At 43.2% G+C, this 26,912-nt stretch overlaps 1 long non-coding RNA gene across 1 annotated transcript in view; it reads left to right on the plus strand.

Moving 5' to 3' along the window:
* Positions 1-231: 231 nt before the first annotated feature.
* Positions 232-26,912, plus strand: part of LOC138282499 (uncharacterized) — a 91,065-nt gene continuing 64,384 nt past the window's right edge. Inside the window, exon 1 of the long non-coding RNA XR_011200961.1 lies at positions 232-389. This is a non-coding gene — a long non-coding RNA (uncharacterized lncRNA). The remainder of the gene's footprint in view (positions 390-26,912) is intronic.

Below are 26,912 nucleotides of genomic sequence, written 5' to 3' on the forward strand. Positions count from 1 at the left end.
CTGACCAAGCTACGTCCTTGATTCTGAATCTGTTAAATTTTGAAATACAAACGATATTCAGAACAGAGAAATCGGGGAATATGCACCGGTATGCGTTTATACACAGAACACATTAAAAATGGAATACGTGATAATTTCGAACAAAGGCCTGCGTCCCGGCGTCTTACCCTCCCATTGGAGAGCAGGGGGTTTAATGAGCTTTTAATCGGATGCGCTGCTCGCTGTTGTAAATTATTTGTTAGTAGGGGATGCAATCAGCATGCTGATTACGGCTGCTTGTTTTTGTGATGCTAAGCACTAACGGGATGGAGCCGACGGGTCGTGGGTACGCTGCTTTGCGTTCGCCTGTGAAGGGACAGGACTGTCCAGACTGCCGAGTGCAGATATAGGTGAGTGTTTCCAGGGCCCACTTTGACAGGGAGTCGAGGCAGTCTTGAGAAAAGCGCGCCAAAAGCCGCATCGTCCAGGAAGAACTGCTTGAATATTTGAAGGGTGGGGAGGTCTTGGTTTACGAGCTCTCTCTAAATATCTGTGACATCTCTCCTGACGAGTGCAGGGACCTGTTGCACTGTATTTATATGTGTACTATATGTCGCCTCTGTGCCTTGCAGTGTGCCTGCGCCTCACTGTCTTTGTGTGATGTGTCTGCTGGCAGTGGCCTAGTCTTGGGTCTAGAGACCTCGCGGTGGCATTTCTAATGCAAAGTGCAGGGACCTGCTGGCTGTCCATAGTCCTGCTGTAGTATGTCTGCTGCAGGGTGCAGGGACCTGCATCCCGTGGCCTGACGTTGCATCTATGAGTCATTCGCAGTATGTTTGTGACATGCCCGCTGCAAAACGCGAGAACCCCTGCCATGGCTTCACGTGATGCCCGCGCGCGGTCCTGCACTGCAGACCAACGTCCTAGTTACCAGTGTATGTATCTGCTGCAGGCTTCATGAAACGGGTGCAGCAGGCCTCGTCTGTGCGCATCGCTCCACTGGACTCTCTCTGTGTCTGCGCCATAGCTGCTGAATGTGCGGGGACCGGCCCCAGCGGCCTTGCCCACAGACCCTGGACCTGACGTGCCTTCAGACGCCACCTGGCCAGGAATCCATATTATCCAGACGTCTAGACCGAACCACCGAGCGAATACGATTACCATAATAAGGCACCGGAACGCCGGCATTATTTTATAAGCATTGTTTTAACATGTTTTTGTCTAGCCCTAAAACATGTCTTACCCACTCACACCAGGCAGATCGCGATTGGAAGTGAATAAACCAATACTGCTTTGTTCTTCCCTCGGTCGATGTGTTAATGTTCATGCTTTTGTGGTGAATGTAATGTATGGAGCCTGAAAGTTTTACACGCGAGTATTTATGTATGTGCAGGTTTGCTTATCCCTGTATACCACCCACAAACACTCTCACACAAATATATGCTTCTATGAGATTGTCCTTGTGGTTTTGTGTGAGCATTGTGCATTTAAGTCGGTGGTTCTGCGATTGAGACCAGTAAGCGAAAGTCTGATTGTTAACATCACCAGATCCCGGGGATGACAATATTTGTTCATAATAAGTTTCCATAATGTATGTTTAATATTTTACATCACTCGCTTTTTAAGCAACAAAGCGTTTAATAGAGTGACCACGAGCTGACAGGCAGATCAGCTAAAATCTGTAATTGGCGAGGATTATGTCATCACCTTGGAATGCTGGGTTTACAACTGTTGTTTCCGCATATGTGCATTATAAACAACCTGACGTGGACTTCAGGCGTGACGCACACTCGCCTCCTCTCCCTACGTCTTTGATACACATTAAGCTGCGAATTGTGCATCAATGTTTACACTCCATGGCCCGTAAGGGACACGGAAAACGCTATATCAACACCAATTCAACACAATTATTTGCTGTTGAGTTAATTAGTGTGCGGAGTTTGACATAATGTCAGGTCAGAGGGAATCGTGTGTATCAAACCGGCTTTGTGGGGGAATTATAAATTCCACGCTGGTTCGTCAGGTTGTCCTTCGCTGTGTTTATTTCCCATAAATAACCGGGGCTGCTCTTTACCAGCTCCAGTTTATGACCCCGGAGGTTAAAAGCCTTTGACTGGCATTTGACCCCTGACCTCTTATAAATGTTATCTTATCAGTTCCTGCTTGTTAACTTGTATTGAGGGCCGGTCCCCGGGGGGTGGTGGATGAAGGGGTGATAATGGTTCCTGTTGAAGTGGGTGATTTTTTTTTACCGTCCCGGGCCCTGTTTTTTATCAAATGTTACCGAGGGGGTTAACCACAAAACTCCAGGGCGGCTCCTGCAAGCTTCCTTTCCATGCGACGTCCTAAAATCAGTGACCCGTATCCTCTTTAAATAAACTTCAAGCCGACTAACTTGCAGTGCCAAAATATAGCTTTTGTTACCTTTTTAAATCTGTAAATTTTAAGGTTATATCTTTAATCTCAGAAATATATTTTGAACTTAGATATCCAAAAATGTGTGGTGGAAATTGCAAATGAGCCTTTACTTTTTGTTTGCAAATGGACTCTTTTATGTTTAACTGTCTTCACCTAAACTATAAAAGTCACAGTAGGACCATGCACCGCATATGAATGTTTCTGACTGGAATGGTGGTGTGGGGGGGGGGGGGATCCAAGATGGCCGAATGCTGCAGGAGTTTACATTTGACGGGGTGTTTTACTGCTGGGAACCAGCCATTATATGTAGCTAACATTCTTGTTTTTATCTGATTGGTCGGTGTTATTTCACAAGCAGCAGTGAATTGGCAACCCGCAATTCACAGGTATGAAGTCATCTAAGTGAATTATGGGTTGAGTTTCACAAATATGACATTATTCTGGTCAGCTACGGTTTTCAACCAAGTGGAGTCTTAAACACGTTTTTCCTCACACATATGACATGCAAAGTGCATACTACGTGATGATTTGTCGTGGTTCTTTAATGCTGAGTGGTTCTGCGGCGCTTTACACACGTTCGGGCTCGGATTTCGCGTTCATTGTGGATTTATGCCACGCGAGCCTCTCGAGGCAATGCAAGGCTGTGTACAGTGGTAAAGTGTCGGGCGTGCTTTCTGCATCTTTACCTGAGTGCACACGCAAGCTAGAGAGAGCCAAGTGCTGCTGCCCAAAACCAATTAGGAAACAGACGTCCATCCTGTGCGCGGAGCAGGGCCACGCTAGCTGTGTTGTGTTAAGAGCACCGGTATTGGGCATTCATACCCTTTGTACGGCCCGGAGAGCTCCAGCACTCAGCTCCCAGAGGCACGCTGTAACGCTGCCAAATGCTATAAAAATACAAACCTAAATTAACGGGAACCGTAACCTCTCCACATGTATCAGCTTTAAAAATAAATAGTAAACATCCCATTTAAAGCAACAACAAAAAAGAATGAGCAGATATGCGCCTTTTTATAATGGAATGGAATGTGGAATATTCTCTAAATTGCAGTTAACCGACCCATCTGCCCCTGGGTGGCCTTCACTGCTCGACATCTAGGTAAAAAAGAAAACAACATATGCGAGCAACCGAAATAAAGTGCAGCATTGGAGCAACGCCTTTAAAGTGAGAGTTCTCAAAGAGAAATTAACTTTCGAGTTTTACTGAATTATACCCAAGTGTTCTTTTAATTCCTGATCGCAGACCCAAACATTGTTTATGTTTCGCGAATTATAATAAACAGACTAAGGTTCTCTCCTAAAAGTTACCAAAAATTAATTTAGTTTAGTTTATCCAATTGCATAGACGTGTCCTATCAAAATAGCTGCATGTCAAGTACCGGACATGAATAAAATAAACCGAATTACACGATAAAAAAAATGTAAATCATTTTAAAATACTACACTCCACGAGTATATAATTTACAAATATGTGCTTTGATAAGAAGTAAGGTGATGTTTAGGCGGTTTTAAAAATGTTTAACTATTTTTCACACAGGCAATCTCCAGGTTCGATAAGTTTTAAATTGCTGGTTAAGCAGGTGCAGTGAGACTATAAAGGGGTTGAGACCATAGCTTTCCATAACCACGAAACTGGTTTAAGGTCGGCTGTTACACTTCCTGGCAGATATTGGTACATTGTGTGAGAGTTGCACCTGTGCGTACGAGAGCATAGGTGTAGTGGGCGCGCCCGGCCACTGGCAGGAAAAGGACACGCGCGCGCTTTGGGGCCCTAGGGCGCACACAGCACCCATATCCAACCTGCAACCCTACTGACCTGCGCTCAGGGAGAAAATGAGCCATGAGGTACACAATGACTTTAACAGCCGCAAAATACAAACACACATGCAGTAATACAGGTTATAAAAGCGGCGATGTGAATCTCAAAATAAAAGCGCTGATGCATCTTTGATCTCTTATAATCGTGTAAAAAATAAAGTATATGTTTTACTTCCAATATAAAGAGATTAACATTTTACATGAATATTCGGAACACTAAAGGCGTGTTACACTAGTATAGCAAAAAATAACAATTGAATAAATCAGAGTTGTTTCTCTGTTCCCAATGTGCTGTTTGTTTAACTTTGGAAATAGGGTACAGTGTTTTTTTTTTCCTGGTGATACATGTGTTTAGTGTTTAGCCCCACTACCAGTCAGGTACTTGAAACGTAGCTGTGGTGTAAACTAGGCCCATATTTATACTTTATTTGCGCCGCATTTGCGTCATTTTTTGACGCAAAAGCGGCGGAAACTTACAAAAGTATAAATATGGGCCATAATTCCTTTATCTTCGACCTTTAAAAAGCAGTCAGGTGCACAAAGATACCGAGTAAAGGCGTAGCCAGTACGTGTGCAGGGAAGCAGCTCTGCCTGCGCCTCTGAGTGGCTTGTGGCTGGGTGTTCACAGGCGCTAGGGCCGCCAGTGCGCATGATGTTGGGGTCAGGGTACCCCCGTGTCTGGCCTGTTAAACTTGTGCAGTCCGCGGCGAGGTCAATATCTCTGTCTTTTCCTTTCTTCCCCTTAACTACACGGACAGGAATCTGTCCAGGGCAATGTTCATTTGTTCTTTCCACTGCGTTTTCTTTCCTGTCAGGGTGTAGGCGCCCCTTACGCTTAGTTCTCCGTCCCCAGGCCCTGCCTCTCACTCCGAAGCGCCGTCGTGTGATTGGGAGCGGGGCCGTGTGGGGTTCGCTTAGCTGGCTGGAGGGGGGACGTGGGTTCAGAGCTGTCCTCACGGAGCAGCCCGAGTTATGCAGTTAGCAGCTCTTGGTCATGCTTACTGTACGGGTGTTAGCTCCTCTCGGCATGTGTACACCTTCCTATGAGAGTTTGTGTGCACTCTGTGTACATGTATGTGTCGTCTCAGAGTGTGTGCACACTCCTGTATCAGTGTGTGTGTTGTCAGTCGCGCTAGTGTGTGTTCTTGTTCTAGTGTAAGTATGGGTGTTATTCTTTCAGTGTGTGCATCCGCTTGTGTCACGGATAACACTGAGCCGCTGCGTGTGTGCGTGTCCGTTTGTGTGGGTTCTTGTGTCAGTGTCCTTACACTCTTGGTTCATTGTGTGCACTTATGCTTTTCTGTGTGCCTCTGCATCAAAGTGTATGTGTACTCTTGTGTTAAAACGTTTGTCTCGCGCCAAATTGTGCAGGGTCTTTTGTTAGTCTTTCTGTGCACTTTGGCCAGAGTGTGCATGTGCTCTCGAATCAGTATTTTGTGTGCACAGCACAAGTGTCACTGTCTGTCCTTTTGTGTCAGATTGTGCTCACAGTCGAATGTCATGTTGTGTGTGATTGGTGTCAGTCTTGGCATTCTCTCATGTCAGTGCACGTCTGCGCTTTTGTGACTGCGTATGTTCTCGTCTGAAAGTGGTTGTGCTTTTGTGTCAACAATGTGTGTATGCTTTCCTGTCTTTATGTATGATCGCGTGTTAATGTGTGCACTTGTATAATTTATTGTATTCGCCCTGTGTCAGGATTTGTCTTCTCGTGTGTCCATTTATGTGCATAGTCCTGTGTCAGTGCTTCTAAGCTCGTGTGTCAAAGTATGCATACTCTAATGGCAGTGTTTTATGTGCTGTTGTGTCACTTGGTATACTTGTGTCATAGTATGCGGGCTAGTAAGTTTGTGTATTCTTTAGAGTCAGTGTGTACTCGTGTCAATGTTGTGTATGATCTTACAGTGTCTGTATTCACTTGTGTCAGTGGTTGTTTTCTAGTGTGTCAGGTTGTGTACATACACGCACCAGTATTTATGTGCTTTTGTGTCAGTGTTGTATGTGCCCTTGTAATACCGTGTATACGTTTGTGTGTCAGTGTGAGCTGGTGTAAGATAGAGTATGATCTCATGCCGATGTGTGAGTTTCCTTCTGTCATTCGAATGTGCTCTTATTGCAGTGCATGTGCTATTGTTCAAGTATGTGTGTACACTAGTATGTCCTAGCATGTCAGTGTATATGTGTGCTCTGTGTCATGGGTGCTCTTGTGCTGGTCCTGTGACAGGGTGTGTGTTTGCTGTTATGTCGGCCTGCGTGTGTTCTGTGGTCAACGTATACATTCTCGTGTTCGAGTGCGACTGTGCTTTTATAGCACACCACGCAGAGACGATTTGAGGCAAGGGCCAAGTGAGCAGTTGCCCAAGGGGCCTCCTAAAAACGTGAAATGTCTCCCTTTCTCTGTCTCTCCACCCCGAGTTGTTTGCCATCGTTCAGGCTTCACTTATCAGAGAATGGGTAATACAGTTCTAAGCTGCCTGGGCCTCACAAATTCCTAAGATGACACTGACAGCACGCGTGCGTTTGTGCTAGAGAATGTATGCTTGTATGTCAGGATGCGCGGGCTAAAGTCAAAGTGTGCGTGGTTTTACTTCTTCCAACACTGCGTATGTGTTCTTGTTTGACTGTGTATACGCTGTTGTGTCAGTGTGTATACTCATGTGTGCGCGCATGGCTCGGTGGTCACGTGTCACTGTGTGTAGTCGTATGGCAGCGTGTCCTCTTTCTTGTGTCAGGGTGTGTGTATGATATTGTGTCAGCGTGTGTGTGCTCTTGACTGTGTGTGTTCTCATCTCAGTGGGTATACGTTTTCGTGTAAGAGTGAGTGGCCTTGTATCAGAGTATGTGTGCTTTTATGTTCGAGTATGTATGCTCGTGCGTCATGGTGTGTGATATATCATAGTGTGTATCATGGGGTGTATGATCTTGCATCAGGTTGAGTGTCATTATGGCAATGGCTCTTTCAGCGTGTAAGCGATCCTGTGTCAGTATGTTTACGCTCGCGTGCGTGTGCACTTTGTCTGCTCTTCTGACACGGTGTACATGCCACTGTGCCAGAGTGTGTGCGTGCGCAGACTCTTTTGTGCCAGTGTTTGTGCAGTGCGTGCGTGCTTGTGCGTGTGGATGTTGTCTTGTGTCAGTGTGCACGGTGAGTGTGTTTCGGGTTCTTATTCATAAAGGGGATGGCAGCGAGAAGATGCATTCTCTCCCCTGAACGGGTTCAGAACATTATTTTCAATTGTTGCAAACTAAAGCGGATCTCCTACGTTTCTAAACGGAATGCGTGCCCTGATGACGTGTGCTTGTGAGACGCCTGCCTTATAGAGGCTATACACTGTAACAATATTGGGACACCGGCCCTCTTGGCCCCGTGTAGGAACCCAGCATTCGTATCCACACACAAACAGGACAGGCTCGTTTCCACGTTTACCCGCGTTGCTGACCCCTTCACACCTACACACTGTCCAATGGGGGACTACTGCCCTAAAACCAACCACAATATTCCTACAACTGCAGTGTCACGCCTCATGATGATGTGTATTAAGCAATTTATAGATGGCGGCTTTGGGCACTTTTTATTAGAAAGTGTTTACTTAGGCTCACAAAATGCATTTCTTGACTGGTCCTTCTCGATGATATGTTTGAGGCTTTATACAAGGCAAGGGGCGGATAAACTTTCCTGTATAAGTGTGAATACATTTGTGCACACGTGTGTATGTGCCTATACACGAACGCTCGTCTCTCTCTCTCGCTACCTGTGTTGTTATGTGTGTGTATCGCAGTGCTTTCTTCTGACTGTGTACGGCGTGTGTTACTGCAGGGGCGTCTATGCTCGTGAATGTAGGTGTTGTGTGTATCTGTGTGTTTCTGGTTGTACCTCTCTCTGTGTATATATGTTTTGGCCTACGTGTGTGGTGTAGTCTGTGAATATACATGTGTGCACACGTGTTTTTCTGTATCTATTCCTCTAAGTATGTTTGTAGGGATCTACACGTATTGTATTGTAAATGCTTTTACTACCCTTGACGAAGTGCTGGGAAACTGGGAGTATGTTTTTGGCGGCACATGTGCATGTCTGGTGTGTATATGTTTTTGTGCATGGCTGCCTGCAGTATATGCATGTGCACACGTGTGTGTGTTTATGAATCTGTGCATTTTTTGTTTTCTTGTGTGTTTATCACTATGTTAGTATACGGAGTGTGTGTGGACACGTGAATAGTATGATGGGAGTAGGCTATCTCTGACATGTAGGCTGGCAGAGATACTGTATTCACTCCTATCTGGTTCATCCTGTCATCCACCATTGACCCCTTTTAGTTTATGAATTTATCTGGCATTGCAAAGACTTGAACTGACAGAAAAGTTAGACTTTCTTCTGAAAATCCAAGACTCAGTGTCCACCAGTTTGAGGGCGCGCACGTGTGACGGTGTGAGTGTGGCCTGTAATTCTCATTGTAAAAACGGCCTCGCACTCCAGCATGTGCGCGTGCCCCTCAACCTACATAAATGAGAGCCTCGCGTCAGGAGGTGACGTCAGTTTATAAGAATTTGAGGCAAGGGTTTTTGATAAGATGAGGGAGGCTTGGTTCTGCTAGTGTGGGAGAGTGCGTGAGTACTGTGACAGAAAGCGGGGGACAGCCCTTACTTCGAGGGAGTAAGGGGCTTCCTCGTTTCTTAAGGACATACTCACTCATTTTTCTCGTTTCAAAGTGCCTTGAAACACACAAATTCACTTTATGGCCTCACACAATTCTCATTACTTTTTATTCCTAAACATAAAGTCAAGCACTGTCTTATTACATATTTTTCTCTCAATACTCTACATCAACATGCGTTTGGCCCGCTAATAGAGAACACATCCCGCCCTTGTAGCAACAAAGACCCTCATTCATTAAGATGGCCTCGTGGGAGAGGAAGGGGGTTTGGTAAAATTAGCGGCCTGTCCTGGTATTTGGAGAGAAAGAGTGACAACTTATTGGTAGTTCTCAAGGAATCATTTATATTTCACACTCGACCAGGCAGCTGATTTGAGATGGTCCTGTTAGCATAACAAAGGCCCGGAGCCTGTGAACTTCAGCAACCTTTCGACCTCTTAGCTGCTGCGATGAATAGCCCCCCAGTCCTGCCTATGGAGGCCTCGCAAAGCTCCCCTGTTCGTGGCTAAATTGTTAATCAGGGTAATTTAATATAGTTTTCAATATGCCTCATCTCTCATTGGCAAAGTATTCACGGTCTTGCCCCCCTCCCATTCCTCACAGAAAAGCCTCCTCACTTCTATTCAGGCTGTGAGAGGGGCAGCTGCAGACAAACCCCCGTGAACTGCCGGGAGCACGAGAGGTTCCCACAAACCGCGCTGGGCCCGCGATGCACTCCAACGTGAACCTGAGATCCCAGACTATTTACCCACAAAAACAATAAAGAGCCTCGTCTTGGTCACAGAAGCAGCAGACAACAGACTAAAGTTCTCTAGATACCAGATAGCCAGACACATGCACAATCCGCAAAGGAAAACAGTCTTTCCAGGCATTGGGCCATTTTGTTGGTGTTTCTGACAGGCAGCAATTTTTTGCCAAATGAATCGCACATAAGCTTTTCATAACAGGAAAACAAATATCTCTTTTAATGCACAGAAGAAGTAGAGGTACTTTTTACTAGTCTGAATGACAAAATTACCAAATTTAAATTTGAGGAAAGGAGTGACGTATACAATGGAGCTTATATATCAGTCACAGTGTTGTGGCACGTGTGTGTGTGTGTAGGTTATATATATAGATGCACAGATCGTAATATGCTAATTATTACCAATGATGGTTATGGGAAGGGGCCATGGCTCATGAGAGGCAAGCATAGAGTGATCCTTGATGCCTCTCCCCTTCCTTAATAATAGTAATACATAGCATATTATATTCTACCAATTTGCACCCAAGATTTATGCCACCACATTTTTTTCATGTGTACTTAACCTAAGTTATTTTTATCAAAACCAGAATGCAATGTTTTCAATTTATGAAGTGTAGTAAAATCATATTGAAGAGATATTATGACTGTTAGTAGAGCTGTTCCATGTGTAATGCAATTGTTACATATAATCTAGTGGCCGCAAAACATATTTTCCTAATGTCAATTTTACTGAGTCAATGAACTTGAATTTGAAGTTTGCACTGTAAGTAATATGTGTGTGAATATACCTTTATTACTACAGTTGGTCTAAATTACTTGTTATTGTTGGGCCACGTGTATTTTCACTGCTGGGGCACCTGTGTATGCTCAGAGTGTAATATACTATTTATTACCATCATTGAGTGTGGAAAGAGCCATGCCTAATGAGAGACACTAGAAGTGGGTTGTGCTGCCCCTTTTCTTCCCTCCTTTCTGTTAGCAATGGTAATAAGCAGCATATCACAATCAGCATTACTCCATTTATAGTTCATGCCATACTATTTTTTCATGTGCAGTAGATATAAACAAAGGTGTTTAACCATAACCTGAACACAAGGGGTTATATCAGTGCAGTGAGATGAAATTACAAAAGCATAGGCCTTACCAGTGTGGCCCCAGTGGCTTTCCTCTGTCAAGTGAATCTAGAATGGTGCCTTTTGAGACATTAATCAATGTTTTCTCAAGCCAGATCACTCTACTATGCTAATAACAAAAATGTGCCCAATAGCACATATAATTACATACACCTTATTAACACACATTCCCACATGTATTACTACAGTGCGAAAGTCTCCATATTATTACCTCAGTTACAGTATAGCAAAACCGACAAGGGAAAAACACTGTTGCTACTTCATAGGTAGCCTGTTACTATCAATTCGCACAGCGAAACAATTCTGCTAATAGTCACAATGCCTTATCTATGTGATTTTGCCTCATCGTATGAATTTAACCCTCATATCATTTGAAAAAATACTTGGCATAAGCTATGTATGCAGACAGAGACACAGGATGCAATATACTATTCATTAAAATATTTGAAAACGGGGAGGGACATCATGCATTAGTAATATGTACTGCGTTATACTTTGCACATCTGCATGAAGCCTTTATATCGCTCACCATGTTAATAATATTGGATCATTACTCTGCAAGTGTTATGTAGAAACAGACTTTTATTTCATGATGAATGCGGCACTATGGACACATCTCGGGTTCACACGGTGCCATTTTTAAATAAAACATGATATTAAAAAAGAGCTAAGCTTTAGTCACAGTTTTAGAGCAGTATACAGAGAACACTGTATACATTCTGTAAGAAATAGATCATTGCTCTTAACTGTATAAACTGTTTTGAGAGTTTAAACTTTAGTTTTTTTGCATTACATTTTGCATCAATATTTCCATCCTTAGTCCTTGATTATTTGGGGCTTGGTCAGTCTTACCTCGCCTTTTAAATTGAATATGCTGACAATTGTACATAAGTATGTGGAACAAGGCCAGAAGCGCACCAGAGTTTAGTAGATCATTGAACTTTGTTTGTTGTGCATCAAAGCTCCTCAAAATCATGGTTATTAAATGAATTTGCAAATGTTGCATTCATTTTGTGTAATAATAAAAATGGCAAACAATGGAAACAAACACAAATATCAGCAAAGACAATGAGATGAAATAATGTTGTGTTGTATCTAAGATATGTGGTTTTGACTTTAGTTGTATGGTCTTGAAATGTAACAATCCTTTATTATTAGTTCTCTAAATGTATTTCACTTTCCATGAGCTGACATACTTTTAGAAATTAGAAAATGAGATAACAAAATGTAGGTGTGATTGTGTGTTGCTGTACAGTGTAAATTCCTAGGGCTACCATACTTGGATAATATCTTTCTATGAAAATTTGTAATATTACAATCTATTTTAGATAAATACTCCTCTCCACAAAAAGATGCTGGTGAACAGAAATGTATTATATTTTAAAAGTATGTGAGTTATTTTATATGATGTGCATACAACATCTAATCCTCCACACAGTAGGTATCTATCAGAAACCCAACAGACAGCTAAATCTCGTCAGTGCGTTCCATAAGAGTGGGAAAGCCCACGGAATAAAGCAAAGTACACAGCTCAATATGTTAATTCAATTACATGTAAGACTTAATTACACATGAGTCAAATACTATGCAAAATGTGTAAAATCAAAATTAAAAAATGTAAAATGTCATTGGCTTGCCAATAGTATTTGATCTTGTGTAAATCTAACTTTTGCATACATGAGGAACAGAATGCTTGATCATAACTCTGAAAGAAAGAGAAAGGGGAACACTGGTAAACTAAAAAAGATTTGGTGAGAAGTGCTTAAGAGTAAGTACTATATGCAACAACTTCCAGAAAGCATGAACCTCCAGAGATCATGGTATATAAACATATGTACATTATTAAAAGTAGTATAGAATCACTGATATAGTAAGAACTGAGCCATTGGTCACTTTCAAGCATTTAACAACAGTTCAGGGTAAGCAGTGAAATGAACTACATTAATCTGTAGTTTCTTTATATTGTTTCGGGATATGTCATAAGACCATGTTTCTACTGAAATCGATTTGATTGTATTCCATGCTGTAGTGATAATTTTCTTAAAAAATATATATTGTATTTTTTCTTCATATACCTTTTCCAAAAAATATCAAACGTTAACAAAAAAGGCAACCTAAAGTAAACTCTTAGAAAGAACATGCACTTATTTTGGTGTCTAAAATGTTAAACTAGATATTGCTCTGGTAGGATGGGTTGAAGACCACTAACTGTGTGCCGGATACTGTGCGGTGCCATTCTTGTGTAAGAGTTGCTTAATGTGTACAACTGGCAGAGGCAGGCGGTGTTTACCCATCCCTGGAGGTGATAGGCCCTATATGACTCCCGCAGTCAGATGGCCCCTGCCCGGCTACATTTAAGAGCATGTTGTAGATGGTTTTAAATGTGAGTGCACCTCACCACGTGACCTGCCCTGGTAGTGAATCAGGCTCATGTCATGCAAATTGGTTCCGTTGTGACGTCAGTACTTCTACTGATTTATATGCCAATGCTTGATACACTGTATAAAGAGTTAAAATGTGCAACTGGTGTAGTTTTCTTCAAGGACTGGATCTAGCCCGCAGTATCTATGAGTTCTACCCCAAACATACTATAGCAAAATACCTCCATGCCTCCTGACATTGTTCATGGAAAGAGTCATATTACCTCAAGATATGCTCACAAAGCAATTGTTGTTAAATGAAACAGATGCTGTATGGAAGGACAAGACCAGATCCCTTTTCCAGTGCAACAAAAGTAATAATTGATCATTTCTAGCAAAATCAGATCCCAATATTTTGGCTGTCACACATATTTCTGTGATATTTTACGTGGTTTCACTTTCCAGATAACGTAACCAGTTAACCAGTACTGCGATCCATATTGTGAAACTATGTGAAGTTGGTTAAAAATTGGTTACTGGGAAACAGGTTTAAAAGTTATGGAAGAATGGTGTTTCTCACTACTTAAACCGATTCATGAAATGACAAAGAAGGCAATATAATAAATGTATGTTAAATTTCGTCAATTTAAAGGCTATACTGTAATTACTTTGTCAGGTAATAATGAGAAGTACACAGTAATATATTTAGTATCAGACAAATCTGTGTCCACGTTTGCCATTCATAAAATGCCGATTTATTATTTGTTAGTTTTAAAATCTGAAAATTACCACCAAGTAGGCAGTTTCTGGAATCAGATTTCAGAGCTGACAGCAACAGTGTTATCAGTTTCATTATGAAAGAGCTAAGCTCTCTGTTAACCATGTCTGTCCAGATAGTCTGACATAAGCTGCCCTCTTTAACTTGACTGGTTATTGTTGACATAGGTATTATGCAATGTTTCACCATGAGCTAATAAGGCTACAAAAGTGTGTTATTCACATTCTTTTATATAACAGAATTATATGGATGGCATAAAGAGAACTGTTTTTTTGAGGAGATTGAGCAAGGCACTGGTTTTAGAACGATGGAGATTGCTCTTATTTATTGACTCACTACATAGATCTTACAAAGGTAAAACTAGTTGTGGCAATATCATCATATAAACTTTATATGGGATAATGCCAGGGGCTGCGGCCTTTCTCTCTGCTGGCTGGTACATTGCAGGAGGCCATGAAGGTCCATTTGGGCACTCTGGCATTTACCTGGTGAGCTGCAAGGCAGAGAACTGTGGCGTCAACATCCTGGGATTTTGTGCAATTCTGTGCATCACTTGGTCTCCCTATGACTAGAAAAAACGTGTCCTGAAGTAGTCTAACTGGTGCTCATGCAAAGTGCTCCAGTACCTTCTGGTTGAGTTTGTGCTTTATAAAATAAAAAAATAAAAAAACAGCCCACGGTTTGCCCCAGTTGTTTTCTAAAAATATTTGTGAGAAAAAACAGTTACAAAGACGGAGGCACAATCCAGAGACAGGCTTTCATCCTAGGCTCATTTGCACAAAGCAGTAAGGGTATGATTTAAAGCTTTTTGCCAGGGCCAGGTTTAGTTCATAATAGGTCTGGGAGTAACTTTAATTACGCAGGATTAACCAGAGCTATTTTGGTAATTTTGCATTACTCCTTGGAGCAGAATTAGTAATAACAACGCAATTATGCCTACGCCCATCACTAAGAGTAATTTGGGGAAAAATGTACTCCAAGTGTACATTTAGCAAGCATGAGTGGTTGATTGAGCTGCTATTCATGTTTTGTTGCATTTAGAGGTATTTCCTATGGTAAAATGCACCCTCATGTTCATTTTGGACTTGAAGGTGAATTTTGCTCTAAGAGCATAGCACTAACTGCAGATCTCCTCTTCTAATGTAATTCTGCTTAATATCGCAGCATTTTTAAGTAATTCTGTGCGATTACTCTACATGGAAGTAGGGGAGGTACAACCACCCCTAGTTCATAGTCTGGCAGCATATTGTAATATAAATCTTCCATATGCTGGTGCTCTTGTCTATGCATCTGTTAGTAGAGACATGTATTTTTTTATGCTTAAACATTTTAGCTTAATTAACACCATTGCACCTCTACTAGATGAGAAGTGTGTAAATGAACAATATTTGTCCTGAAAACGCTGCTAAGCAGAGAAGGTTAGCAAAGCTCTGGCTGCTACAATAGGGGGTATAAACATAGAGGGTCTGAAACTGAAAAAAGTTGGAACTGTGCACCCGCAGGTTTGTGACCTTTCATGAGTGCTACTTTCATAGTTTTTGGAATCCACAAAAGAGTTGACAGCCACAGGTTACCAAGCGTGCCTGGAAAAGTTTGTGAATTCCACTTTTGCACTTAAGAATGGGTACACACATACCTTTGCACGCAAAAAACAGAGCAAGTGAAAATGCACATGATCTGTTTTTTTTACCATGGATAAAATATGTTCCCTGTGGAGAAAGCCCTTCTTCTACTGTCCTACCATTTTCGAGGATAGTTATTTTCCTAAAATCCCTTCCCGATATTTACTTCTGCGCTTGACAGGAATAAGACTCCCCACTGCCCACCTAACTCATGTCCCGGCTCGTAGAAGTATTCACATTAAAATCTTTGTGTGCATAACGCCTTTTATGAGCACAGAAACAACTTCTGGCAATAGCAAAAGTGGTTGTGCATTCATATAACAGCACATTTGAATGTGCAGGTCGAATTGACATGTTCACTTTTGTGAATTAGCCCAATGTCTTGAACTAGCGATCGCATTGGTACACGCTGACGATCCTCTCGGGGTGAATACAGCGACAGGTTCAGAATTTCTGCAGTAAATAATCATGAGATGCATTTACTTGAAAGGGAGTAACCTGCACGTTAATTTTGTATCCTGAAATTCTGACAGTATACACTCCTTGAGGACTGACAGCCGGTACCCCTGATCTATAGAAACACCTGAATGCAGAAATCCTAGAAAACCAACAATGCACTGTTTGGTCATGTAACACATTTTCATCTTTAACATTAAGCTCAAGACCACTATATTGCTGGCATTAGGGATGTGTTGGGCAGACATTCCATACATTTTGGGGGATGTTCTGCATTTGCTAATCTTTAAATCCACCTCCAAGTTTCCATGAAACAGCACCACATTAGGGAAAGAAACACAAAAGCAAAAGAAGCTCGTGATTAAAATAATACTTGATAACACAAAAAGGTTAAATATCGAATCCTCCATTTAATTAACACCATTTCAATCCAATGTTAAATCTTAACAATAAGATAACAGGACTTTAGGGCACAGAAACTAAATAAAAATTAATGCCAGCAACGTTTTGCACGGCAACAATTTTAGTGTTGCATGTTAGATTATGCAATTTTAGATGGCATCCGGCTATTTCATAACCTTTCATGCCAGCTGAAGATCTCTCTCACTCTTACTATGCAAAGCAGCACCTCAGATGGAGCACAGGCCAACCATTTTTGTGCCTGGACTGGAAACTGCTTTAACAATCTCACCAGCTTCACGTTTTCCAAAACGTTTCAGCCCTCTACATACATTGGTCTGTTCAAGAGTCTTTCAAACACGGCGTAGGGGCAGTGGGTCAGCCCTTTTCATCCATTGGCTGTTTTGTAGTGTGAGGGATGGCATTTTGCCTGATATGCACAGCCTCCTGAAATGGAGTGCATTTCAGTAACACGGCTAGCATGGATGAGCAGCTGGGCTACTCCTTTATTTATCTATATGTTTCTCAAATTATTTTTGTATATTGCATAGGTTTAAAAAAAAAAAAATACATGAGTGCCAATGACAAACCTATTTGCTTGGAAGTGCTTATTAAATATTGTTTCTGTATCCCACAGCCATGGCCTACATAGGCCCTCATTATAAGAACGGTGGTAAAAACCACCTACCGCCGTGGCGACGGCCACCAAAAGACCATTGCCGCAACCACCAGCCATCCGCCATATTATGACCACAGCTGGATTTCCGCCACAAGAATGGCGGAAATCTGGCTGTGGCCATACTGGCGGATGGCAGTAAGGTGGTGCTGCTACCACCAGCAGCGCCACACCAGTAGAGTGCCGCCAGCTGTATTATGACAAATAATACGGTCTGGCGGTGTTCTGCTGGTGGGCACTGCTGGTGGTAGCAGCGCCCCATTCCGTCTCCTGCCGGAAGACCCCCTGGATTCAGGTAAGTCAGGTCTCCAACAGGGGAGGGGCGTGGGGGTTGTTGTTTGCAGGGGTGTGTACCTGTATGTGTGTGCATGTATGCGGGTGTGTTTTTAGTGTTGAATGCGTGTGTTCATGTATGGATGTGTGAGTGCGTGTACGTTGTGAAATGTGAATGCATGTATGTTTGGAAGTGTGTGTGGATGTGTATGTGATTGGATGTATGTATGCGTGTATGTATGAGTGAATGAGTGTGTGTATGCATGTGTGTGTGTGTGTGAAGGGGGCATGGATGTAGGGGGTGGTGGTGGGGTATCTGGAGAGGTGAGGGGAGACTCCCATCAGTGACAGGGAAGGAATTTCCTGTTGTTGATATGGCCTACCACCATGCTTTCCGTGGCGTTACGAACGCCACAAAAACCATGGTGGTAGGCGGGGTCATAATCATGCAGGAGTCCAATGGCGGCCGCCAGGCTGGAGATAGATATCTCCAGCCTGGCGGCTATTACCGCCGTGGCGGTCAGAGTGGTACATTGGCGGGTTGAATGTCATAATGTGGCGGTAAGTACCGCCAGCCTGTTAGCGGTACTTACCGCCACATTATCGTCAACTGCCGGGGTCGTAATGACTCCCATTATGTGTAAAAGTGTCTGTTTTCAATAGCCTCTTCAGAAATGAGTGAACCTCACCAAAGGGTTCACAATTCAGGCAAAATATTTAGGTGACGTTTTAAAAGAATTAACTTGAGTTTTATGTGAGATAAGAGTTATTCATAAAATTACCCTTGTCGCTTCTACATGATATAATCGTCAATGATGTATCCAGAATGCTTTAAAATGAAATATCATGGATATTAACCTCTTAACAGTTATAGGTCACCTTGGTCTTTGGCTTCACTTTCAATTGTTTATACAGGATAAAATTGATCCAAACTTTAGTCACTTCAAAATCTTTCAGTGACAGCAGGGGTGAAAAATTCACAGTCATCTCTTCTTCATTTAATTATTTAAAACACTCAAGTATGACCTTTATGTTCTTGGAAAATGCTTTAAGAACTGAGCCTCAAAGGACAGTGTTTGCCTCTGAATTCAATACTGAATCCTGCACCTGCACTGTTGATGACAGTAACCCAAACATAGATCGGAGAAATTCAGTTGAATTTGATCCAGCCAGTGAGACTTTTTTGTGGATGGACTTACATACCACAAACTAAGGCGGGCATATGTTTTGCACTGGCTACAAAAATAATAGGGCTAGTGAAAGGACTTAGGGCCAGATGTATCAAAATGCAAATTGCAATCTATAGAAATAGCTCTTTAGGAAATACAAAATGATATGTATGAAATTGCTGATTTCCCAATAGCGATTCCTACAGAGTAGGAACACACAGATGCCGGACCCTGAAAAGAGGCTTGTGGGGATGTCGGAGTGAAGCTGGATACATTGAGGGCTTATCATGGTCCCATCCATTACTAGACTTTCACATCCCAATACTGCTGCCATGACCAATCACCAACATACTTATTTGGCGACCACGTACTACAGGAAGGTTTGGTAAATTTGAATCAGATGAAAGTACTTACAGATCTGGGATACAGTGCGTTTCTTTTCCTCTTAGTACTCTTAATTTTTTTCTAACTTGGAGACAACAACATTGTGATTTAGCCTTGAAAAAGTCCTGTGGAGGAGGAAACACAAGTCGGCTGTGAATAGGCTATGAACATTCATGAGGAACCAACTCTCCTTGCATTTGGAATTTGATTAACATCAAACATTTGTGGCTGTGAATATTCATGAGGAGTCAATCTTTTTTATATTTGTAATTTGATATGCTTGAGAAACTCCATCAAACAATTGTACACAAAAATGATATATGGAAATAACATCTGTGTGCAGTTTGGATTAAGAACACGTGTAATATGAAGGACTTTGTTTTTGCTGTTGGGACCAAGTAAAGGGAAAATATATCTGAATGTTTGCAGTGGAGCCTTGTAGTACTTCTTTAATAGTAAAATTGATTATATATAGGTACCAAGGTGCATGTATGGACACTTGGAAAAAAATGATAATTAGGATACTGATTTAAATACACATTTGTTGTGTGCTCCACTAATATATGTTTTTTGGTCTAAGATTGGAGTGTTACTACCACTACCCAGCCCCACCCCGATAACCATACTGAAAGGAAGACCATCTTTCTTTGCTGTCTCCACATCTCCTGTATGAAAGAGTGCTCTATTTAGTGTCTGGGTTGGCTCAGCGAGAAGGGACAAGCTCAAGAAGTTTCCAAGGCATAATACTACCGACTGCCATCCTGGCCTGTTTCCCATCTGCTGACCGCTATCTCCTGACTATGTCCGTGCCAACCTATAGAACTATGCACTAAAGCAAATCAATGGTACCTTGCAAATTAAGTGTGAGCTGGGATAAAGATGATTTCACAACTGTCTTAAATGGCACCCGAGCCTGATTGTGGACCATGAGCTCAGTCTCAGGCAAACCTTGCAATTGTTCAAAACTAGCTAGTGCTGTTTCCGAATCGTTTACTGAATTCAGCAACAATGTAGCTTATCAAGGCCCTCTTTCACTGCCTACCTTGGACTGACATTAAAAAGTGATTTACATGTAACTTCTTTTACCTCACCATGAAATTAAATACATACCTGACGATTTCTAAATGTTCCTAACTGCTGGCAAAAAAGCAGTGGCCTCTATGGATGCCATTTGAGTGTATTGCCTAGTAGTGAACATCTTCCATCTTTTGCCATCTTCTTGTTATGAAAGTACCAGATTTAGTCACCCATAGGTTTTGATGCAAATCTGATCCATTAAGACAATCATGCCTTCTTGAAGCAGGCTTTAACAAGGGGACACGATTACATTTCTCCAAAACTCCATGCACTGCATGTGTGCCGGAATGCATAACACAAATCCAATATGTGGGACCCTTTTGTAATAGGTCTATGTATAGTAATGTATACTGGAAGGCTTGCCTTCCAATGCAAACGCTATGCTGGTCATCGGACTCTCACCTCTGCACCATGGTGAGAGGCTGTGCATGGCACGAGGCTCCCTAATTAAAGTGCCAGCGCAAGGATGGCAGTCGCAGCAGGCTAATCTTTGTAGCTAGGGCTCTGTGCTTTATTTTCACCGTTGCAGAAAATAGTGCAGCACATTTTCTTAGTGCGTTCATGAAAAATTACAAAATTTGCCCCTTAAGCCTTCTTCCGTAGCATGATCAAGATTGCTAATAATACTCTAAAGTATTACAAATTATTTCTCAACGTGTATTCTGTTATCGTTCTGCTGCCACCCACACACTAACATACCGTGCCATTTACACTTTATTTGACTTCCGTGTATGATATCGTGCCATTTCATACCTGTATTGGGAACACATGTGATAAATATGTATGAACTATTTGTATCTTGAGGTATTTGAGCTTCTCTGTAAAGTCATATTTTCATCCAGGTTATCTATCATTTCACATATGTTTCTGTGCAGACATAAGGAAACTATGTGCATGTTGATTAGCCCTGCGTCAGTTATAGGATCCGGAGGCCTCCAAAACGGCCCACACTTCCCCCGCCAAGAATACACGAGACGACAAGCTCTATTCGTTGGAAGAAGTATCTTTTATTTTCAAAAAGACATAATTCAAAATAACTCATAACTTCAACAAGCCAAACATCAAATAGCAAGTATAGCAAGGTTAGTCAATAAAGAAAACATTTTTATTTACATGTTACTGAGAAATTCTTGTGACCATAACCAATCTGACAGGATCCCTTCCTGTCCTGAACCACCATTTGGACCACACAGGTGACCCATGTCTCACCTGTATCCATAGGAGGGACGATTACCCTGACTACACTGTACCTTGTCCTCCAGTTTCGGGTTCCGCCCCCCCCTCCAAACACCAATCAGCCCTGGGGTGTAATGGGGGGAGCCAAGAGCTGGAGCCCCATGTTCTCCCCAGCGATCTGAGTTCTCTTACCCCCTGATCTGGTGTGTACATCCACTGGTTGGCTCAGAACTTCAGGATCCTATCCCAGATGTCCTCCTGGGGGCCCCACCTTGGGGACCCCCTCCTATTGTTTCTAGTCACATTTTTTATCTCAATTTCCCAACTTCTTTCCAAACTACTAAACATAAAGGAGAGGGTGGGTGGGACAATCGCGGGCCGCACGCCAGGTCCCGCCGCCGCACACAGGAAAAGAAGGTCTAGCCTTCTTGGGGGGACATTAAATAGCCCCCCCACCAGTATGCGGCGGCCGGAACCGGCGCACGGCGAACGCCGGCCCCACGCCATGCCCCCTGCAGGATTGACTTCCGCCCTAACGCCTCGCGAGGCGTCATGGCGGAAATCCGGCCGAACTCCAGCACCCCGGCAGAAGGAAAAAGGGGGGGGGCGGAAGGGCCCCAGGGCCTTGGAGGCCCCGTGTCCTAACGGGACGCGCCCCCCCACTGCGGAGCGGGCGCTTTTCCCGTCTCTCATAGCTAAAACCGTTGGACCCACTGATGTCTATGGTGGTGGCCGATAGTATTATGCGCTCTGCTGGACCTTGTTATGTCGTCTAAGAAGTAGAATGACTTTAGGCTAACTCCCTAACAGATAATGCGCTAGAAATAGTGACTGCACAATGGAGAAGGTCACTGGAAGATTCTTTTCATAGGGATGTGTAGGCCTTGGAAGGGTTAAGGAAACAGATAACTACATTACAATGCAATTATTGTTGACCCTGTTTTTCCAATGACAATGTGTATCCAGCGTTCAAATATGACATTATTAAAATCTTCTAATGATTGCCTGAATTATATTGGCTCAGAATTTGGTGTTTTTGTAATGTTGCTGTAGCTAAGCATAGTTCCAGAAAATTACAATTGGTAAGAGAGATTCTAACAATCGTACTGCATGAAACCAAAGCTTGGGCTCTTTTTAAAATACACTTTAGGTCATAAACATACGTTTCTGTCCGCAAACACCTGATTTACACCTGCCATAAATTCACAAAGGCACATAAATGTGCTACTCTGATGGATTTGTCTGTCACAAGGGCATAGTTGCCTTATACTTTTGTAAATGCCCACATCCATGTGCAATGTGTGGACATTCACAAACTTAAATACGTCCCAGTACAATTCTGGAAGTGGTTGTAAAGTTACTGCAGTCAAGGACTGGGGTAACTCCAGGGTCGGCTCCTCCGTCAGGGCAGATGAGCGTCGCCCCCCGCCAGTAGCAGCAGGAGCTAAAGGGGTCGGGCCATGGGGGTGACGGGCATGGAGGGGAGGTCACAGAGCAGTCCCCTCAGTGTACATGAGTGTGTGGCCGGCCATCTTGGGCAGGTCAAACATACATGCGTAGAAGGGCTGTCTACAACCTGGCACTGTAGTGCCGAGTTGGAGAGAGCTTGCACAGGCTCCCAGTCTACGCTGGAGCCCCTAGCCGAGGCACTCCAGCGAATCATGTCGCTGCTTTGAGCAGTGTCATTATTGGCGCAGAGCAGGCTGGGAGCCTGTGCGTGGGGTATGATTTTTTTTTATATATATGTATACATTTGTTTGGCCATCCCCCGCCCCTCCTCCATGCCAAGTCGCCAGCTGCGACTGGGTAACTCCCAGGAAAGGAATACGAATGTCACAGCTCATGTGTGCTGGCAGCATGGGAGAAGGACTTTCTACTAAGGAAAAAGGTTTTCAGTACAGAGAAAAAAGTGTGGATTTGGATTGTAGCCATCATTTCTCCTAAGTGTAACTCTAGTAACTGTAGGCTACATAGGGTTTGGCACAACGGGACCTGGAGCCCAGGGAATGGGTCTCATGACTTTCCTAGAAATACCCCTGGAAACCTGAACTTCACATAGCTTTCAGAACATTCAGTGGCATATTTAAGTGGCGCTAGCGCCACTGGAGCGTCACTTTTTGTGATGCTCCGGTGGCGCTAAGCGCTGCTTCATATTTACAAGGAGGTGTAAAGCCTCTTTTTTGTGGTGTTATGCCTCCTTGTAAATATGGCCCCCTCCAATGCAGTTTTCTGCTTCAGAGGGGCATGTAATGGGTGTTGCTGTGGGCGTTCCACCGCAACACCCTTTGCTTTTGACGCAGCAGCAGATTTACGAGTTGTTGTAAACCTGAGGCAGCGCCAAACACTAACGCCACCCCAGGGGTTGCACTATCATGGCAAAACAAGATGGAATGCTTTTATTCCTCCTTGTTATTTGTTTTTTTCTATGTGTGATGCATTCAGCAGCACACATAGAAGAAGCAAAATGCCATGGACGATTGTTTATGTGCAGGAAGGTGTCCCTTCCTGCACATAAACAATCATTCCAAATTATGCTTTGGTGCTTTTATGTGTGCTGCATTTTGCAACATATATAGAAGTGCCAAATCACCATTATAGATTATGTGCAGGAAGGGAGACCTTCCTACACATAAACAATCTACCCCCTCAACGCAGACACCCTTGCACTATGGTGCAAGGATGCCTGTGTTGGCAATAGGCAGCTTAATTCAGCGCCAGTGCAGGGGGAAACGCAAGGATGCACCACATTCCCCTAAATACGATGCACCCCTGCGTTTCAAAAGTGGCACAGCATAAATCTGGGCCTCAATTGGAAATGTTTATGATTTTACAAACACAAATGTATGCTCAGCTAGAGATGCAAATCTCTGTCCATACTTTCAATTTGTCACTCTTTGTTGCAGCATGCCCTGGTTAAATATGCAAAGGCTTCACTTTAGTGCCTTGGTGATACCATTTGGCCTAACTGGTTTGGGTTCCTGAGGAAGAAAGGTATGTGAGTAGTACAAGCTGTCAAAGTAAAACACCTGTAACAGAGGTAGTAGAGTCTGCAGCACGAATACTAGAGTCTGTAACAGGAAAATTAATGTATGCACCATGAGAAGTAGAGCTTGCAGCAGAAGTAGCAATATTTGCAACACAAATAGTACAGTAGGTGTAGTACAGCCTTTAACAGAAAGAGCATAGGCTTTAACAGTAGTAGTGTATTACATGAATAGTAACTTTTATAAACAGCAGAAATCCTTTAGAGCAGCATTTAACTGTACCATCTTGGAACATTCTGGTCCCATTGCTTTCAAGTAGCCTATCATTCTCCTCACAAAATGCAGTGTTACACTGATTTTCCTCAGTCTCTATCCAAAAAATATTCTTAATCCTAGTCCCAATCCCAATCTCGGTAGTGCAGATCCATATAAACAAAACTCTAGCCTTTATTGCAGATAAGTCACCGTACCCTAGTCTGCGCCTTGGTACACCTATAACTGTGTGCATCTGGTGCATAGTGTATCAGTTCTCCTTATCAGTATGAATGCTGTGCCCAGTAAAACTGCAAATTCGCATCTGTCCTGGGGGCAGCAAATGTGATCCAGCTGTTTGAAGCTGCTGGTCCACCTTTCACTTTTGCAGTTGGCAACACAGTCGACATTTGAAAGGGGGGCCAAGATCCCCCTGTAGGCAGGTGCAGTGAGAGACTGAACCCACCTGGTGGAGGATGTCTGTGGGTTCCCTGGGGTCCCTCTACCCCATACAAGAGGCACACTCAGGGTGGAGCATTGACTGTGGTCCATCTCTGTGTGGTAGACAGTCAGTGCAACTCCTGATGGCCTCTTTGACTCTGTACATCTATAATTTATTTCAGGGGCAGAGGCTAAGTATTTCTTTATTGGCATGTGGCGACAATCCTATGCAAGTGAAGGAACCCCCCTTCAGACTGGACTATTGCTACTTGTAGGGTGGCATGGTCTGTGTTGGACCTGGCCCTTTTTGCAGGGTCATATCCAAAATGTTTGCCCTCTTCCTCCTATCTTTTCTGATATGTTTGGTTGGCTTTAGGACTGTGGGCACTTTACCATTGCTGACCAGTGCTAAAGTGCAAGTGCTCTTTGTCTAATATGGTACTGATAATTGATTGGCATATTTGGTTTACCTGTAACATATTTGGTATACCTAGTAAAGTGTACTAGGTGTGCCCATGGCCTGTAAATTAAATGCTACAAGTGGGCCTACAGCATTGACTGTGCAACCCACATGAGTAGCCCTGTAAAAATGTCTCAGACCTGCCACTGCAGTGTCTGTGTGGGCAGTTTTAACTTCCAGTTCTACCTGGCAAGTGCACCCACTTGCCAGGCCCAAGTCTTCCCTTTTATCACATGTAAGTCACCCCTAAGGTAGGCCCAAGGCAGCCCAATGGGCAGGGTGCCGTGTATTAAAATGATAGGATGTGATTGGTGTGTTTTACATGTCCTGATAGTGAAATACTGCTAATTTCGATTTTCACTATAGCAAGGCCTATCTCTCCCATAGGTTAACATGGCGATTGCCTTTAAGTGTAAATTTCCATTGGGAACAGGTAGAGATATGGAGTATGGGGTCTATGGACTCACAATTTAAAAATACATATTTTGGTAAAGTTGGTTTTTAAATTGTAGGTTTGAAAATGCCACTTTTAGAAAGTGGCCATTTTCTTGCTGAACCATTCTGTACCTCTGCCTGGCAGCTGAATACAAGTCTGGGTCAGACTGACAGTTGTCCTGTTTGTGATTTCTCTCTACGCAGTCACACCTAGGGAGCTGAGGTGTGTCCTGCATATCCGGATGGGTCTTCCTGGGCTAGAGTGGTGGGAGGATGTAATACCTGCATTTGACTAGGGATGTGCCTGTCCTCACTCAGTGCAGTCTCCAAACCCCTTGAGAGTGTCTGGGGCCAGGACAGGGAAAGGCAGGGTCTTGTGCACTATGAATACTTTCCTTTGTAGAATGCTTACTTCAAAGGCAGAAATCAGTATACGTATTGGACTGGTGACTCCACAACTTCATAACACTTCTGGACAGAGGACATTCTGTCAGGGAGAAGAGCTGGATGCTTGATGAGAACCTGCCACTCTGCCTATGACGTTACTGTGCTGGCCTGCTGCTGCTACTTCTGCCCTGGGAGTGAAAAGACTGGACTTTGCTTTCCACATTCTGCTTTCCAAGCTTCTCCAAGGGTGTGAACTGAGCTGAGCTTGCATCCTGTTGTACAGTCTGAGGGACATCAAAGACTTAATCTGCTAGTGCCTAGGCAATTCTGCTGAGAGTCCTGGCTTGGACCAGTCCCTGGTGCTAAATCCAGTCCCTGGACCTCGAAGGAAAGCTGGTAAACCTGAAGAAAAATTCTCTCACCAATCCATTGTATCAGAAGAATCGACGCATCACCTGCACCACAGACGAAAAATCAACGCAGTGCCTACGAAATCAACGCCTTGCCTGCTTCAGCATAGATCCATCAATGCAGTGCACGTGGATTTTCCACACATCGTCCCTCGGCATCAAATCTGCAACATCACCACAAGGAACCGAGGTTGCGTATCCAGAAATCAACGCATTGTTGTTGGGCAGGGAAAAGAAATGACACATTACCTACCCGGTGGGGAAATGAATCGATGCACCGCTTCACTTGCGAATAAGGAATTGATACATCGCTTGCTTTTCTGACACATCACCCTTCCTGTGGTTTTAGTTTTTGATGCATAACAGGTACTTTGTGTTAAAACAACACATCCATTGGTTTCTATGGCTTAAGACTCTTTTAACTTTCAAAA

The sequence above is a fragment of the Pleurodeles waltl genome, chromosome 1_1 (assembly GCF_031143425.1).
Source record: "Pleurodeles waltl isolate 20211129_DDA chromosome 1_1, aPleWal1.hap1.20221129, whole genome shotgun sequence".
Lineage (NCBI taxonomy): Eukaryota > Metazoa > Chordata > Amphibia > Caudata > Salamandridae > Pleurodeles > Pleurodeles waltl.